This window comes from Micrasema longulum, unplaced genomic scaffold, assembly GCF_059751315.1.
Source record: "Micrasema longulum isolate JH-2025_06_02 unplaced genomic scaffold, ASM5975131v1 h1tg000110l, whole genome shotgun sequence".
NCBI classification, from domain to species: domain Eukaryota; kingdom Metazoa; phylum Arthropoda; class Insecta; order Trichoptera; family Brachycentridae; genus Micrasema; species Micrasema longulum.
In genome coordinates, this window is record NW_028277316.1 from 207,235 (window position 1) to 222,033 (window position 14,799).

The 14,799-nt window shown below is 32.1% G+C and overlaps 3 long non-coding RNA genes across 3 annotated transcripts; 2 read left to right on the forward strand and 1 right to left on the reverse strand.

Moving 5' to 3' along the window:
* The first annotated feature begins 1,327 nt into the window (after positions 1 to 1,327).
* Positions 1,328 to 7,539, forward strand: LOC148284554 (uncharacterized). The gene is made up of 2 exons (XR_015824494.1): positions 1,328 to 3,880; positions 4,045 to 7,539. It is a non-coding gene; the product is annotated as an uncharacterized LOC148284554 (long non-coding RNA).
* A 1,670-nt stretch (positions 7,540 to 9,209) lies between these two features.
* LOC148284555 (uncharacterized) lies at positions 9,210 to 10,044 on the forward strand. The gene is made up of 2 exons (XR_015824496.1): positions 9,210 to 9,408; positions 9,738 to 10,044. It is a non-coding gene; the product is annotated as an uncharacterized LOC148284555 (long non-coding RNA).
* Positions 10,045 to 10,760: 716 nt separating this feature from the next.
* Positions 10,761 to 13,738, reverse strand: LOC148284556 (uncharacterized). The gene is made up of 4 exons (XR_015824526.1): positions 12,976 to 13,738; positions 12,805 to 12,849; positions 12,338 to 12,391; positions 10,761 to 12,234 (listed from the first exon to the last, which is right to left on the reverse strand). It is a non-coding gene; the product is annotated as an uncharacterized LOC148284556 (long non-coding RNA).
* Between the last annotated feature and the right edge of the window lie 1,061 nt (positions 13,739 to 14,799).

A 14,799-nucleotide genomic window follows, 5' to 3' on the forward strand; every position in this document is an offset into this window, starting at 1 on the left:
ACTGATTTCTGTGATATTGAAAATATGGATCCGAACGTGTCACATAATTTAGACAATAATGAAATAGTTTTGGAGAAAGATGTGGACAATTCATCCCTGATTATACTATCGTCTATGAAAATCATGTCAAAAATACGAAACTTATTCTCAACCCTGAAACGGGACTATTTGAAAGCATTGCAAAGTGGCGCAAATAAACTGGGAATATGTAATTATAGGTTTATAATGAACCACAAAATGGGACAACGCAATGAATGCGCTGGTTCTAACAGTAACTCAGACGATGATATGTTGACTAATGAACCAAACGCCAAGGACAAGTGAAAGGTGAATAAAATATTACGAGTCCTGGGGAAAAAATATAGCGGTATTAAAGCAGTTAGTGGGCATACAATTTTCGTCAAGAGAGCGCATAGAAAAATAAGAGAAACATCGTGCAATCATCATAGTTTGAATACATCTTTTCTATGCGGATTAGTTACTAAGTAATTATTTCTGGAGCTTGTCAACTTGGGAAGCAAAAAAAGCATATATTTTTGGGCTCAAGAGGGGACAAATCAGCTACGAAACGCCAAATTGTTTGCTTCTAACCCAAGCTCAATGGTGAAAATGTTAGAGTATACAAAGATTTATTTAACGCTACACTGGACATCACAAAAGAAACATTTACCCAATGGATATCATCTAAACAGATAGATAACGGTCATAAGACTCAAACAGCTAAAACACGAAATAGCCCCAGCACTTTTAAGTCTGAGTCTGTTAAGCGGTGGTTAGATCTTGAATTGAAGAATTTGAGATGAATAAGTCACTCAGATACCAACATAATATTAAAATTCTTAAATTCCACACAAGTCATGGTCAAAATAGCTTTGTCTTCAAAGGTGTAAAAAATTATATTAATCTTCCCAATGAACTAAAAACTATTAAAAATAATATATCAATTAATACATTTAAAGTAAATCAAAAGAAATTTTTTGAACGCGTGTAAAAACTACATTAAATCTTAATTAGTATGAATGTATTATTGTTTTATGTTTTTTCTTTATATATCCTGTTATTTTTTTTTCTCATGTACTCGTGTTTAAAATCATATAAACTCTTATAATAAACAATAAGCAACTACAACAGAGTAAGTCACTCTCCAAGAACAAGAGTTAATCTCTTTTTTGGAGAGTTACAGTGATAACATTTACTAGGTTGGTAAAAGTAGATATGTTTAGAATGAAAAAAAAACATGTACCTTTTATGAAATTTATTAATAAAAAAATAAATTAAAATCTACTGCCTAAAGTTTTGAGCTATTCTTGCCGCTTAACTAGTTCGAGAACATAAGTGGAGGATACATTAAAATCGAAATCAGAAATGCATAAAGTTTATACGTTATGGTGTGCAGAGAATGGTAAAACTCCCGTCCAAAGAAAAAAAAATTGTGAAATTTTAGAAAGCAACAAAATATCAATATTTGAACCACGCAAAGATCAATAGGACATATGTGTGTCCTACAAAGAAGGAAACTTAAGGGAAGAAGTATATCAACTTCACTTAAATAAGAAAAATGAGACAAGAGATGCAAAGAAGCTGGCTATAGCATCCTGCTCTGACCATCATTTAGTTGCAACAATGGATCCTTAGAGCATACAGCTTTGTCTGTTTAAAACTTTTAGTTTCTGCTCAATATTATAAGCAAAAACTTACCTTACATAATTTTACAATCTATAAAAATAATACGAAATATCTTTTTCTGTATGTTTGGCATGAAGGTGATGGAGGTGTTACAGCTAATTAGTTTGTTTCTTGCATCATAGACTTTATAGAAGGAGAAATTCAGAAGGGATTTACAAACATTACTTTAACCTCTTGGCGCGTACATATGGATTATAACTTTTCAAGGCGTACGATACACTCTCCACTAATTACAGAACTATTCGACCAGGCAAAAAAGTTGGATATCCTACAGTAACATAGATTAGAGGGTTGCTATACAAGCATGGGGAAGTTATGTACAAACTGGGACATATTGGAAACTGGACACTACTGCCCCAAAGGAGGCAAGATTTATGAGGGGGGACCCAAAAGTAACGGGAATCGCGCTGTGGTGGGGATACCCATTTTTCAATCCGGTATCCGTTGGGGACACGTCTCCTGAGTTAGTATGCGAAGTTCTGTCGCTGTGAGTGTATCAGATTGTCTGTGGGATTTTTCGACTGAATGACTTACTGAATAAAGGGTATAGGATTTACTTAGATAATTTCTATACGTCAATTAATTTGGCTAAACTCTTGTGTCAAAACAATACAGACATTGTTGGAACAATGAGGATAAACAGAGTCGGAATCCCCAGTGAAATAAAAACGAAAAAATTAATCAATTCTATTCATAATGACGAAAAGACAATGATCAAGACGGAATCCCCAGTGAAATAAAAACTAAAAAATTACTCAATTCTATTCATAATGACGAAAAGACAATGATTGAAAAGAGAGGAAGAAGGCGAGAAAAACCTAATGTTGTCCTGGATATGGAATATATAAGAATATGGGCGGCGTAGATTTGGGAGATGGAGCTATGGTGGCGGTGGCCTACACGGCTGCCCGTAATAGACTGAAAAAATCTTATAAAAAAAAAAATTCTACGGCTAATTGATATGTCCTGCTTCAATGCACATATTATATACAAAAAAGATAAAGGGCTTTTGGATCGATTACACTTTTTGATAGAGTGTGTAGAGAAATTGGTAGATAACAACATTGTGAAAACCCACCCAAAGACAACAACAAGCAGCTCTACACCTAAACCAGCACGCTTAGTTGAAAGGCATTTTCCAGAACAAATGAAAAGCGATACAGGAAAAACTAAATCCAGAAAATGCCGAGTTTGCTAAAAAACAGGTATTAGGAAAGAATCTACATACTGGTGTCCGGATTGTAAGGTACCACTATGTATCAACATTTGTTTTAAAAAATATCACACTGAAGTTGAGTTTTGAATTTTTATGTATTTTAATTTTTCAATATTTCTATTTTATTTGTGTGCTTTGGTTTATTGTTCTGTAATTGTTACCTTTTTATATTTTTTATTGTGAATCAAAATAAATAAATAAAAAAATTGTAATCTTTGTTTGTAAAATTTCAATTTTTTTTCGATGTTCCAATTTTTTTTATGGTATTATTTTATTTTCTATTTCATTGTTATTTCGTATTTTTCTTTGTGCTTTATATATAAATACACGAGAAAATATATTTCATAGTCTTTTCATTTATTTTAAGAATAAATAAAAATAAAAAAATAATATGAAATTATGTTCACCGGGCGTGACGTACTGACACGCCCTAGTGAAGAAGTTCGCGCCCGTCATATGTTGCGTAATTTAAAACAGAATCCCCCAGTTAACAGGTTAACGAGCTACGACATTTACATGTGAACAAAATGTTTGTGTATCGGACTATTTGTGTCGCCTACTTTCAAAATCCGCCAGATCCAGTTTTATCAGATAATTAAGTATTTACTCTACCGCAATGCTGACTGTGGATTTTATTGTTTAAAATACTAATATACTTGCAAACCCCTCTAGATTTCACGTAAAAAATACTAAAAAACAGCGTTGTATTTCAAACTCCGCTAGATCCATGTAACTTGCCTTCAGACCTATATCGGCCAATCAGAGAGCGGGTATATTTGATCACGTGGTCAAAAATTAAGATGGCTTCATTGTCAGTTTGTCTCTCGTAGTAGTGTTTTGTGCTCTCTTTATTTGTGGATTTTTAGTAAAAATAATGTCTGATTTGACAAAAAATGTGCACCAAGTTCCTCCCGAGGAAGCTAGAAAACGTTTGGTTAATAAAAACAACTGGAAAAGAGAAGTGGAACGTCAGAATCGGTGAGTCAAAAATTGCTTGTTATTTATATACAGCATGTTCCTCCTTTAGAATAATTACCAACATGGCGTTTTCTTAATAAAAACTTTATTAGGGATTTAAAAAAAAATTAAACTAACAAAACTTTTAACTGAAGCAAAACATTGAACAATCAATCTTTTTTCAGATATTCATCGAAACAGTTACCTAGCCTGCCAAAGTGTAAACACGCAAATAATAACACATTTAAATGTTTAACTGTTTCTATGCAAGAAGTATCCAGAATGCATCGCAATTTTTATAAATCTGCCAATAAAATTGATCAGGATAATTATATATTACAGCATTGCCGTACCAAACAATGTAAAAGAGTTCGGCTAAAATCTGGAACCAGAGGCCCTAAAACCATGAGTGTTGATTATTACATTACAATCATTAATCCGCGCAAGCAATTAAGAATATGCAAAACTGCCTTTTTGCAAATATTAAATGTTGGTAAAGATAGGGTAACTGGCGTGTTACAACGCTCTTTTAATGAAACAGGGAGCCTGGCAAAAGAAAAAAGGGGAGGAGACAGAAAAAGGAATATTTTTATCCAAAGACATCGTAGCGTTCACACATTTATCGAGTCTTTGCAAGCAGTTGAACCACATTATTGCCGTACTAAGTCATTAGTAAGATTATATTTACCGCCAGAGCTAAGCATTCGCAAATTGTGGACTATGTTTAACGAAGTAAACCATGATTTACAAGTTAAACAGTCATTTTTTAGGAAGATTTTTAATAGAAAATATAATGTTGGTTTTGGGTCACCCTTAAAAGACACCTGCTCTCGTTGTTCTGAATTGAGCATCAGAATTAAAAGTGAGACTGATGTGACAATTAAACAAGAACTGATCACTCAAAAAAGAATCCACTCACTAAAAGCAAAAGCTTTTTATGATATGCTGAGAAATAATGAGGACGAAGTTGTAACCATATCGTTTGATTGCCAAAAAAACAATCCATTGCCAAAACTTCCAGACCAAGCTGCCTACTTTAGCAGGCAAATTAACTTGTTTAATTTTACTGCTGTTGTTGGAACTTCTAAAAGCTGTCTGGACAATGTTCACACATATTATTGGAGTGAAACCGATAACCCAAAGGCATCAAATCAAATTTCAAGCGCTGTATTTCATTTATTATCAACAATTGAAATAAGTAATAATAAAAGAATAATAAGACTTTTTGCAGACGGCTGCGGCGGACAAAACAAAAATAGTACACTTATTGGCATGTGCAGTAAATGGCTCCAATCTTATGCGCCACCGCAAATCACAAATTTAGAAATTATTTTTCCTATGGTCGGACACTCTTTCTTACCACCTGATAGAGTGTTTGCCCAAATTGAACAGAAAACGAAAAAAATGACAATTATTTGTGATCCTCAAATATATGTTGATATATTCAGAAAACATGGAAAGGTTTATCATCTTACAGAAGACGTTAATGTTTACAATTGGAAAGATGAAACTTCTAGAGCATTTAAGCCACCAGGATCTTGGCATTTCAAATTCAACCAAACTAAAAGATTTTTACTGAAACGTGGAAGACAAAATGTGAGCGTGCAAGGAGAAGAAAATTACAAGCATGACTTTTGTCAACCAAAGTATGTCAATAAAAAAGGAAAAACTTGTAGTGAATTAGAGCCTTCAATATTAAGAAGGGGAAATAAAATTACACCAGTAAAAATTAAGGACGTAATTACATTGCTGACCAAGCACTATGGCGAAGATTGGCGTAATCAACCATCTTTACAGTTCTATAAGAACGTTGAACAAACGAACGAAAACTTCGCACAACATGAAGATATAGAATGCGTCCCGTTAGTGGAAACTGAAAATTTTGTATAAAGTTGTATACTAATGTAAAACTTGTTTTTGTATGTGTTACTACATAATATTTTTAATTTTACCTAGAAATGTGTGTATATTACCTTTGCTTTTAGATTATTATGGTTAATATTGTATACCTTACCCATATTCTTTGATAAAATATTGTGTACTTTTATTTTGCTAATTAAATACATTGATACCTACTAAATTTTTCTTGTTATTTTGATGACACAAATAATTTTGGAGCAACCTGTATAGCCGAAATGACAATGATTGACAAATTTTAAGTTACTTGCGAAATCCGCCAGATCCTTGACTGTGATTAACAAAACCCGCCAGATCCAAAAGTGAATATCAATATCCGCTACATCCACATATATTTTTTAATTAACACATCTTTATTTTAAATACTGAAGAATTTTCGAGAAGAAAAAGGCAAAATTCTTAATTTCAAATTACTGTATTTTAAGATAGACAAATCTTTAAAACATAAATGTTACCCAGAGAATTTTGCATTTTTTGTAAAATCGACTTATATGGATCTGGCGGATTTTGAAGGTAGGCGACACATTTCACGTAACAATGATACTGGTAACATAAAAAAAGCCATGGACGTAGACACCCAAAAAAAACAACATCAACAAAAATGGTTCAAAAGGTGAGGCCAGAATTCAACATAATCCACGACAAAGCGCAGTTTAATTGGCGAAAAATCTCAATGTGTCTGCTCGTAACATGGGGCGCATATTAAAAAATGAACTATGATTGAAGCCCTACAAAATACAAAAAGTGCAAGATTGAAGAAAACGTTCCCAGCTCCATTTCATCACAACAGTGGCCTTCATATTCCCCATACTTAGACCCAATGGACTTTTCCCTATGGTCCATTCTAGAGGCCAAAGTATCAGCTAAAAAATATGAGACGGTCGACGCCTTAAGGATTGCTCTTCGCCGAGAATGGGACAAAATACCATCAGCCCACATTAGTGCAGCGTGTGAAGCCTTCTTGGACAGACTCGATGCTTTTATCCACGCTAAAGGTGGCTACATCAAACAGTATTTTTTTTTTTAATTGAAATGTTTTTATGATATACTGAGATTTTTTAACTTAAAAGGTCAAAATTGACAAAATTACAGAATTTTAAATTGGTAACACTTCGGGTGCCGACCCCTGTACATCCTCCACTTAACCCTCTATCAACAGCCTATCCTCCGCTTTGCTCCACTCCACCTCGTCCTCATTATTCACCTATCCCATCATCTTCATTAAATCTACTCACTCAACCTCTTTTCTCAAATGCTGTATCACCATCATCAGTTTCTATATCTGATATATCGCCTGGAGCAAGAAAAATCGCACAACAATTGAAAAAAATAAGCCGAAAAACACAACGAAGCTTGAAATCAACATCTTCCCCGTATAAAAGGCAGTGGGAGGAGTCTGCATCAAAGAAAAATCTACAATAAACACAAGGCGTGGGTACACGCGTGGGTGCGCCTGTGTTAAAAAGGGACTGAAAATGTACTTTTGTCCTCGGCGCAATTTTGTTTTTGCAATTTAAAATGTTAAGTTAGAAGACCAGTACTGCAAAATTTATATAATTTCTAATAAAAAAATAATTGTAAACGTGTGTAGGTAAAAAAGATAAAAAAGTAATTAGTTTTTCAATAATTAAACCCATAATTGGACCACTGTAGTTTTCAAGTCCAATCATAGCAACTCGGTGATCCATTCAGAAAAGTAGTAATACATTATCTATAAAAAAAAACCTCAAGGAGTGGAGTAGGTGCGAAAAAAAGTGTGCGACATGCACTCCTCTCATCTGCTTCAACTCCTTGATCTAAGCGTAATGAAGCCAATGAAAGATTAATGGGACATAAGACTAGTGAAGTGGCAGAGGTCCCATATTGGAAGTAAATGGGCTAAAAAAGAATTTTCCATTAAAACAAAAGAAATATGGGATAATTTAGATAACACAATTATTTTTAACGGCTTTAAAAAAGCAGGAGTTTCACCGGTTGATAGAAATGTCATTCCAAAATAAAAAGTTGATCCTTCGGCTTGGTCGAGGTGGGAAACACACCAAAAGGATTTCAAACTAGCACCCTTGGATCGAATACCAATCCTCAAAGTACTAATACCGTTTATCTTAATCCAAAAAGCTACCGATTGTTTAAGATAGGAGAACATTAATCAAATGATTCCATTGATCTTAAAATACCAGAAGAGCGTCCAACATTTCCGAAAATTACCATAGTAAAATCATTCAAACAAGTCCTTCAAATAATAACAAAACAGTCGGCGAATGTACAACAAATGAATTTTCCCATGCCTCTACTTCTAAGCTACCGACATCCCTAAGTTCAATCAACAAATGTGTTAACTCAATACCTGCTATTAACGCGTATTGGCATACTAGCAATCCATGCCACAAATGCCATTTACGCCGTACCACGTAAATCGCGAGTTTGAATGTTTCGATGAAGAAATTGTCAAGTTCAAACGGTAGATGGGGCTAAATAATATTTCTTAAAAATATTATGAAGTATTTCTTAGCGATATCTCTCAAAAATGTTGATGATTTATATTGTTTATATTATGCAAAGTAGCATACAAAAAAGGTCTACAGATTTCTTGGCCCAGTTGTTTAAATCTCCGTGGTGTGATTCTTAAAGTTTTTTTTAAATGTTTGGCGGAAATGTGGACTTGTGTTTTTATTCCTCAATAGAAAATTTATTTTGCGTTTGTTTTTCAAATTTAGTTTGGTATTTCATTTTGAGTATGCTGTTATACAAACATTTTTGAAACGGAACGAAACATACATTTTTAGACGTAATCTCAGAGAAGAAGATATAAGAGAATTCGTTCTCGATCTTGACTCTGAAATTGAGGAAAGTGAGGATGACTCAGATTTTACAACGCAACCTAGTGAAAATGAAGATGAATCTATGGAGACTGAAGCTACCCAAACAAGTTCGTCAGGAAATTGAACTTTGTATTCCGGTAATTTTATACCAATCATCCACCAATTTAATGATTTTCCATCTGGAATAATCGCACCCCATTGTCATCAGAAAATTCCCTTAAATTATTTTTTTTTTAGCACTTTCTGAATACAAATATAATGTCCGAAATTGTCAAGGAGACAAACAAATATTATGAAACGACTATTCGAAATAAAGTTATTTCTGAACAATCACGGCTTCGCAGGTGGAAAGATACGTCAGTTAAGGCTGTAGTCGGTAATTTGAATCGTACGGTTTGCCGCCGAATGCGTAAAATATACCGCTTCAAGACAAAGCAATTAAAAAAAATATCCGGTTACATTGTATGTTCGTCAATTTCTTACGTACTCTTCATACTTTGTTTGACAAAATGAGAAAGACAGAGATAGATAGAGTTTTTGCGTGATTATTTAATAGGTAACATCTATAAATAGCACTCCTGACTAGCGTACTGCAGAGATAATGTAGAATTGTACAACTATCGGATAATCTGTGACATCTGTTGATTTCTGGCTTCTGGGTAATTATAGATACTTGTATTTTCGAAGTTGACAGATAACACTGTTATGTTTTAATGAAAATGCACCATGTCACTAAAGTGAATGCCAAAAAAATAATGCACTTCTTAATATTGTTTTCAAGAGAAAAATTATTTGATCTCATCAAATTACGTAAGTAAAAACATTTTTTGACAGTATGACATTTTATAATATTTTTCCTTTAAACTGATAAGTTTTTTTGAATTTGCACTTGATCATGTGTTTCGTAATAAAATTGGAAAAATATGGTAGATAAATTCTGAAAAATTAACAACATATAATGATAAAAGACTCGGCCAAATACCTAAAAATATTTTTATAGGTTAAGAATGTATTGTGTATATTATTTTACTTGATTTTATTTTCTTAGTTACTATTTAAGTTCAAAACCATGATAACTATCAATTAAGGTAAGCATTGCATTTAATCTACGTAAAATTGATAAATAAATTTCATTCCAGGTGCAACAGACAAAAGAATAATGCAAAAGAATAAAGTCAAAAGGGTGCCTACCAACTTTTACACTAAAAACCTATAAAAGCGCATTTAATCACCTATCTAAGAGTTGTGTATCAAGTTCTATATTGTAAAGCATGTATTCCACTCAGAAAATACTAAAAGGATGTCTACATAATCTTACATGAAAAAAACTAAAACGGTAATTCAAGCATTTTAAGAGTTTTGTGCAGAGTGGAAACCTTGTATTGACAAAATACTGTAAGCGATTATTTTAATATGCATTGAGAAAATATAAATATGCTAAATTACTTACATAAATGTTTTATTTCTATTTTTACACCTATGTGAGAGTGACGTTGTAAAATATTTTTTAAATATATACAAGTGTTATAAACCTTTTCGAAGTAAATAGAATTTTGGATAGATCATCATCCCTATCACCTATTGGTGCATAAGGCATTGCATTTGAAAACAAAATACAGCGTATTTAATAATATATAACATGAAGGTAAGATGATCAATCCTGCAGTCCCGTGCCAGTCCAAGGAGAATTAAATATTGCAGCGTAAAAACACATAAAAAACATATTTCACTTAACCCTGCCAGGAATTGATCGTGGGACCGCTTGTAAGTAAAAATAAACAAATTGTGGAGGAAAATTTCATTTATTATTGAAAAAATACTAAAGTGCAAATGGTTCAAAAATATATATTATTGGGAAGAACCAGTAAAGAAACTTAGTTTCTTGTTATTTTATGAAAAATACATTGTGAAAAAGAAATAAGAATATATTTCATGTTACAATGGTCTTGATTTAGGAGGGACAGGTTCAATCAAAGTTGTGTATCTGGAAACAGAAATTAAAAAAATAATAAAAGCAACATCTACATAAATAAAAAAAATAAAAAAAACCATCATAGTTGAAAGAGGGCAGAATTTCTAAGCTGATTTAGGTAAATATTTTTCTGAAACTGGTGAGGATAATTTAACTTTTACTGGTTGATGGGATGTTTTCGTTAAACAGCTTTTTTTTTACAATTTATGACTTTATTGGGCGCAACTTTTTTGTTTTCGATAGCCTCGAGAACATTTGGTGGATCTCTGATAGGCATGGATAGTGTAACTCGGGGGTCAACAAGCTCTGGAAGCAAACAGATTAAAAAAAAAGATTCTAATTTTAATTTTATTTTAGATTCCCAAAAATCATCATCTTTACTTATGTATTCTATTTTAATTTTATGTTGGGCTCCGGTCCACACTCCAAAAAGACATATATTTTTTTTAGTAATTTGCAACTGTCCTTGAACTTGGTAATACCAATCGTGATTTTGATTTACATAATACTCGGTATGGTTTCTATTTATTTTCCAAAACTTAATTTTACCACTGTCGATGGCGGTTTCAACAGTCATATTAGAAGCAGACGATGGACATTTTATTTCTATAATGATACCGCTATGATCCGTACTAATGCTATCTGGTGTGGCGCCTAGAAAACAATATTCACTATCAATAAACAGCCCACACTTCTGAAATTTGATATTTTCTTGAAGGCTTAATTGGTTTAAGGCGGTCAGTTCATTATCCTGACCATATTTAATAGAAAAAATATTACTTAGCGATTTACTATATAGCATACTTTTAACTAACCCTGAACAATTAATTCCTATTCTTCTTTTACAAACTTTACCAAACCATGGCGCAGTTCTTTCTATCAAATTTCTTTCAGGACTTGACAATTTGAATTTATTTAAAAAAATGGTTTTGGAGTTTTCAAAAGACTCTTCATCCAAATCCGTTTTTTTTTTAAACATTCATGTTTTGGTGCCTCAATATTCTTATTAGTTGCTCTGGCACAAATCACACAGTATTTATTTTTAACACACATATATAGAACTTTCCCCGTACAAAACCCTACTATAGAAGCTGCGCCCGAGTTAGACGAGTAGTTGGTTTTGCATGATCTCTTAGACCAACACCCGTCAGCCACAACAGTTATCATTGGTATACCATTTTCATCAATTTCACCATTCGCAGTAGCCAGTTGTCCCTCTTCTTTAGCTGCCTCCTCCATAACTTTTAGTTTCGCAGTATCCACCATTAACACACTTTCTTATTGATCTTCAAATACTTCCATTTACTCATGCAAGGAATTCCAACAGCAGCAGTCAACTCTTGCAAACCACTATATCCAGAACCGATACTCGATATTCCAGACACAAACGATTCATTTAAACTCATTTCATTCGATCTGTCCTCGCAACAATTTACAGAAAAACATAATCCACACATATTACATTTTTAATTTAATATAGAATTAAAGCCATGCAACTTTTCATCCACAATCACCATATTCGTTCCTTTGCAATCAAACATGGAAGAATGAGAAAATATTTCCTAGATTTTAGTGAAAAATTCCTGGATGTCCACAACTCTCCTGCCTTCCAACTTAAAGGGGTGTAATGGCTGTGCTAGCAGTTCTGGAACTAGCTGTTGCGCCTGAAATAATACAGATTAATTAATAATCATAATCCAATTTAGATCTCATTAGCTATTTTAATGTAAATACTTAAAATATTCCTACTTTGATATGAATACTAACCTGACAACCGTCATCTTCTAGAATATCAGTTGAAAGACATTTCGCTGGAACACCCTAAAACATTTCAATTTGCATATTACCCAAAAGGCAATTATAACCCTACTTATTGATAGTCAATATTTAGAAAATAAGGGTTATAATAATTATTATTTGTACTTTTTTATTGTGAATGCAGACAATTGGTAGAATTCTTTGTACTTTATTACTTAATTAATTATTGTACTTTTTAAAAATATATAAGAGCGTATACTGTGACGCGTTTCGTCTTGTTAGGACATTTTCAAACGACAGAATGCGTCACAATATAAGCTCTGGTATTTTTAAACAAATAAAGTTAAATAAAAATCCAATAAACGTGTTTTATTTTGGGATACATTACCAAATTCAAACTTATTTGTACATTTAGTATAGTTTTGTATAATTTTGTAGGAATTTTATTTATCTAAGTAAATAAGACAATAACTTACAGTGTATTCTCCACAGGCCTTAGTTAATTTGAGCTTTTTTGAATCCTAAAATAAGCAAATAATAAACTGTTACATTTATTTGTAATGGTGATACAATTATTTATGTAAATCAAATGTTTGTCCTTTGTATTCTAAATTTTAATACTAATAAATTAATAAAATCCAACTTACATTGCATTTCTCCTTTGGAAATTGGGATTGATTTAGTTTTCGTTTTGGGACTAAAGCATATGGTTTTTTCGGCATTGTAATGATAAAATCGGTCACTAAATATTCCAAATTTATGGATTAAAGTATCACTCGTCTTTGATTTCTATAATAAAGTAATTCTGATTGATAGAAAATATTATTAGTCCAAGTGGCCGGCTAAGCAAAACGTCAAACAACCACAATGAAGTTGGCTGCGTTCGCGACATTGTAATAATTATATGTCTGTTTAGTGTACACTTTGTACATAGTACCTACCGAGTGCTGGTATGTCCTAGATAAATGTGCAATTTGACCGTTTTTGTGTACGGGTAAAATGACGTCGTTAATGGTTATTTGAATATGACGTGAAATTATATTTTTGAATGATTTATCAAATTCGAACAAACTATTCATTCAAAAAATAACTTGGTTTTGATCCTGGTTTAAATTGTATAAGAAGGAACACAAAAAATATATGTTTCGAACTAAATTTTGTTTTGAAAAAGGCATTAAAATTTTGAGCACAGAAAACACGTCCGTCTGCGGGCGCTCTGAGGGCCGATCTGAATGTAATAAAAACCCAAAAAAGACATTGTTTAAAATTGAATATTACAACTAGAATTATCGTATTGAAAAAAAATAAAAAAATACAGTTCTATAAAAAAAGGTTTTAACTAAACTATTTCAATGTTTTTAAATTTTTTATGGTATTACTGATGGTTTAATTTTACGTAGAAATAAAGGAAAAATTTATGTGATTTAAAATGCTTATATTTCTTTTCAAAAACAAAAAAATAAGATTCTGCCGCGGCCATCTCCTTTTTAAATTTATTATCTTCAAATCATTATTAAAAAATTTAAGTTCAATACTTAGTCTTTATGGCATAATCTGCCGGTCTAAAAGTAATTATATATAAATATAAAATATAAAAAAAATACAGTTCTATAAAAAAAGGTTTTAACTAAACTATTTCAATATTTTTTAATTTTTTATGGTATTACTGATTGCATAATTTACGTAGAAATAAAGGAAAATTTTACAAAAAATTATGTGATTTAAAATGCTAATATTTCTTTTCAAAAACAAAAAAATAAGATTCTGCCGCGGCCATCTCCTTTTTAAATTTATTATCTTTAAATCATTATAAAAAAATTTAGTTCAATACTTAGTCTTTATTGAGATCCCAGATTAATAAGCTTAGTCTAAATTTGAAATGGCGTAATCTGCCGGTCTAAAAGTAATTATATTTTAGTTATATGAAACTTTGAAGTACATTTTTTGATAGAAATACATATAAAAAGTATTTTTTTTATCTGATAAATAATTTTTAATTTTTTTTATTGCGCGATTTTTAACAAACATTCGTTTTAAAATGGCAAAATCGTATGATTTCCTAATTTTGCGTTCGTTTTACCAGACTACAGCCTTAATGAGCTCTGCGTATTTATTGCAGTGACAAAGTTAATGACCAGAATTAAGCACCACACAATAGAAGAGCACTGGTCAAAAGATCCCCGTCAAAACGATGGCAAGAAATCGTTACCAGATATTGCTGAGTATGCTGCATATGTCAGACCCCGCTACTCAAATTGCTGGTGATAAATTAAATAAAATTAAACTTCTGGTTAATCACACTCGAAAAATGTTCAAAGAAACAATGGTGCCATATGAAAATCTATGCATTGACGAGAGTTCAAAGGACGGCTTAAGTTTCAACAGTATATTCCATCCAAACGCCATCGATTTGGAATAAAAATGTTTGTTTTGTGCGACGCGCAGACAGGTTATATTTAAACATAATTATT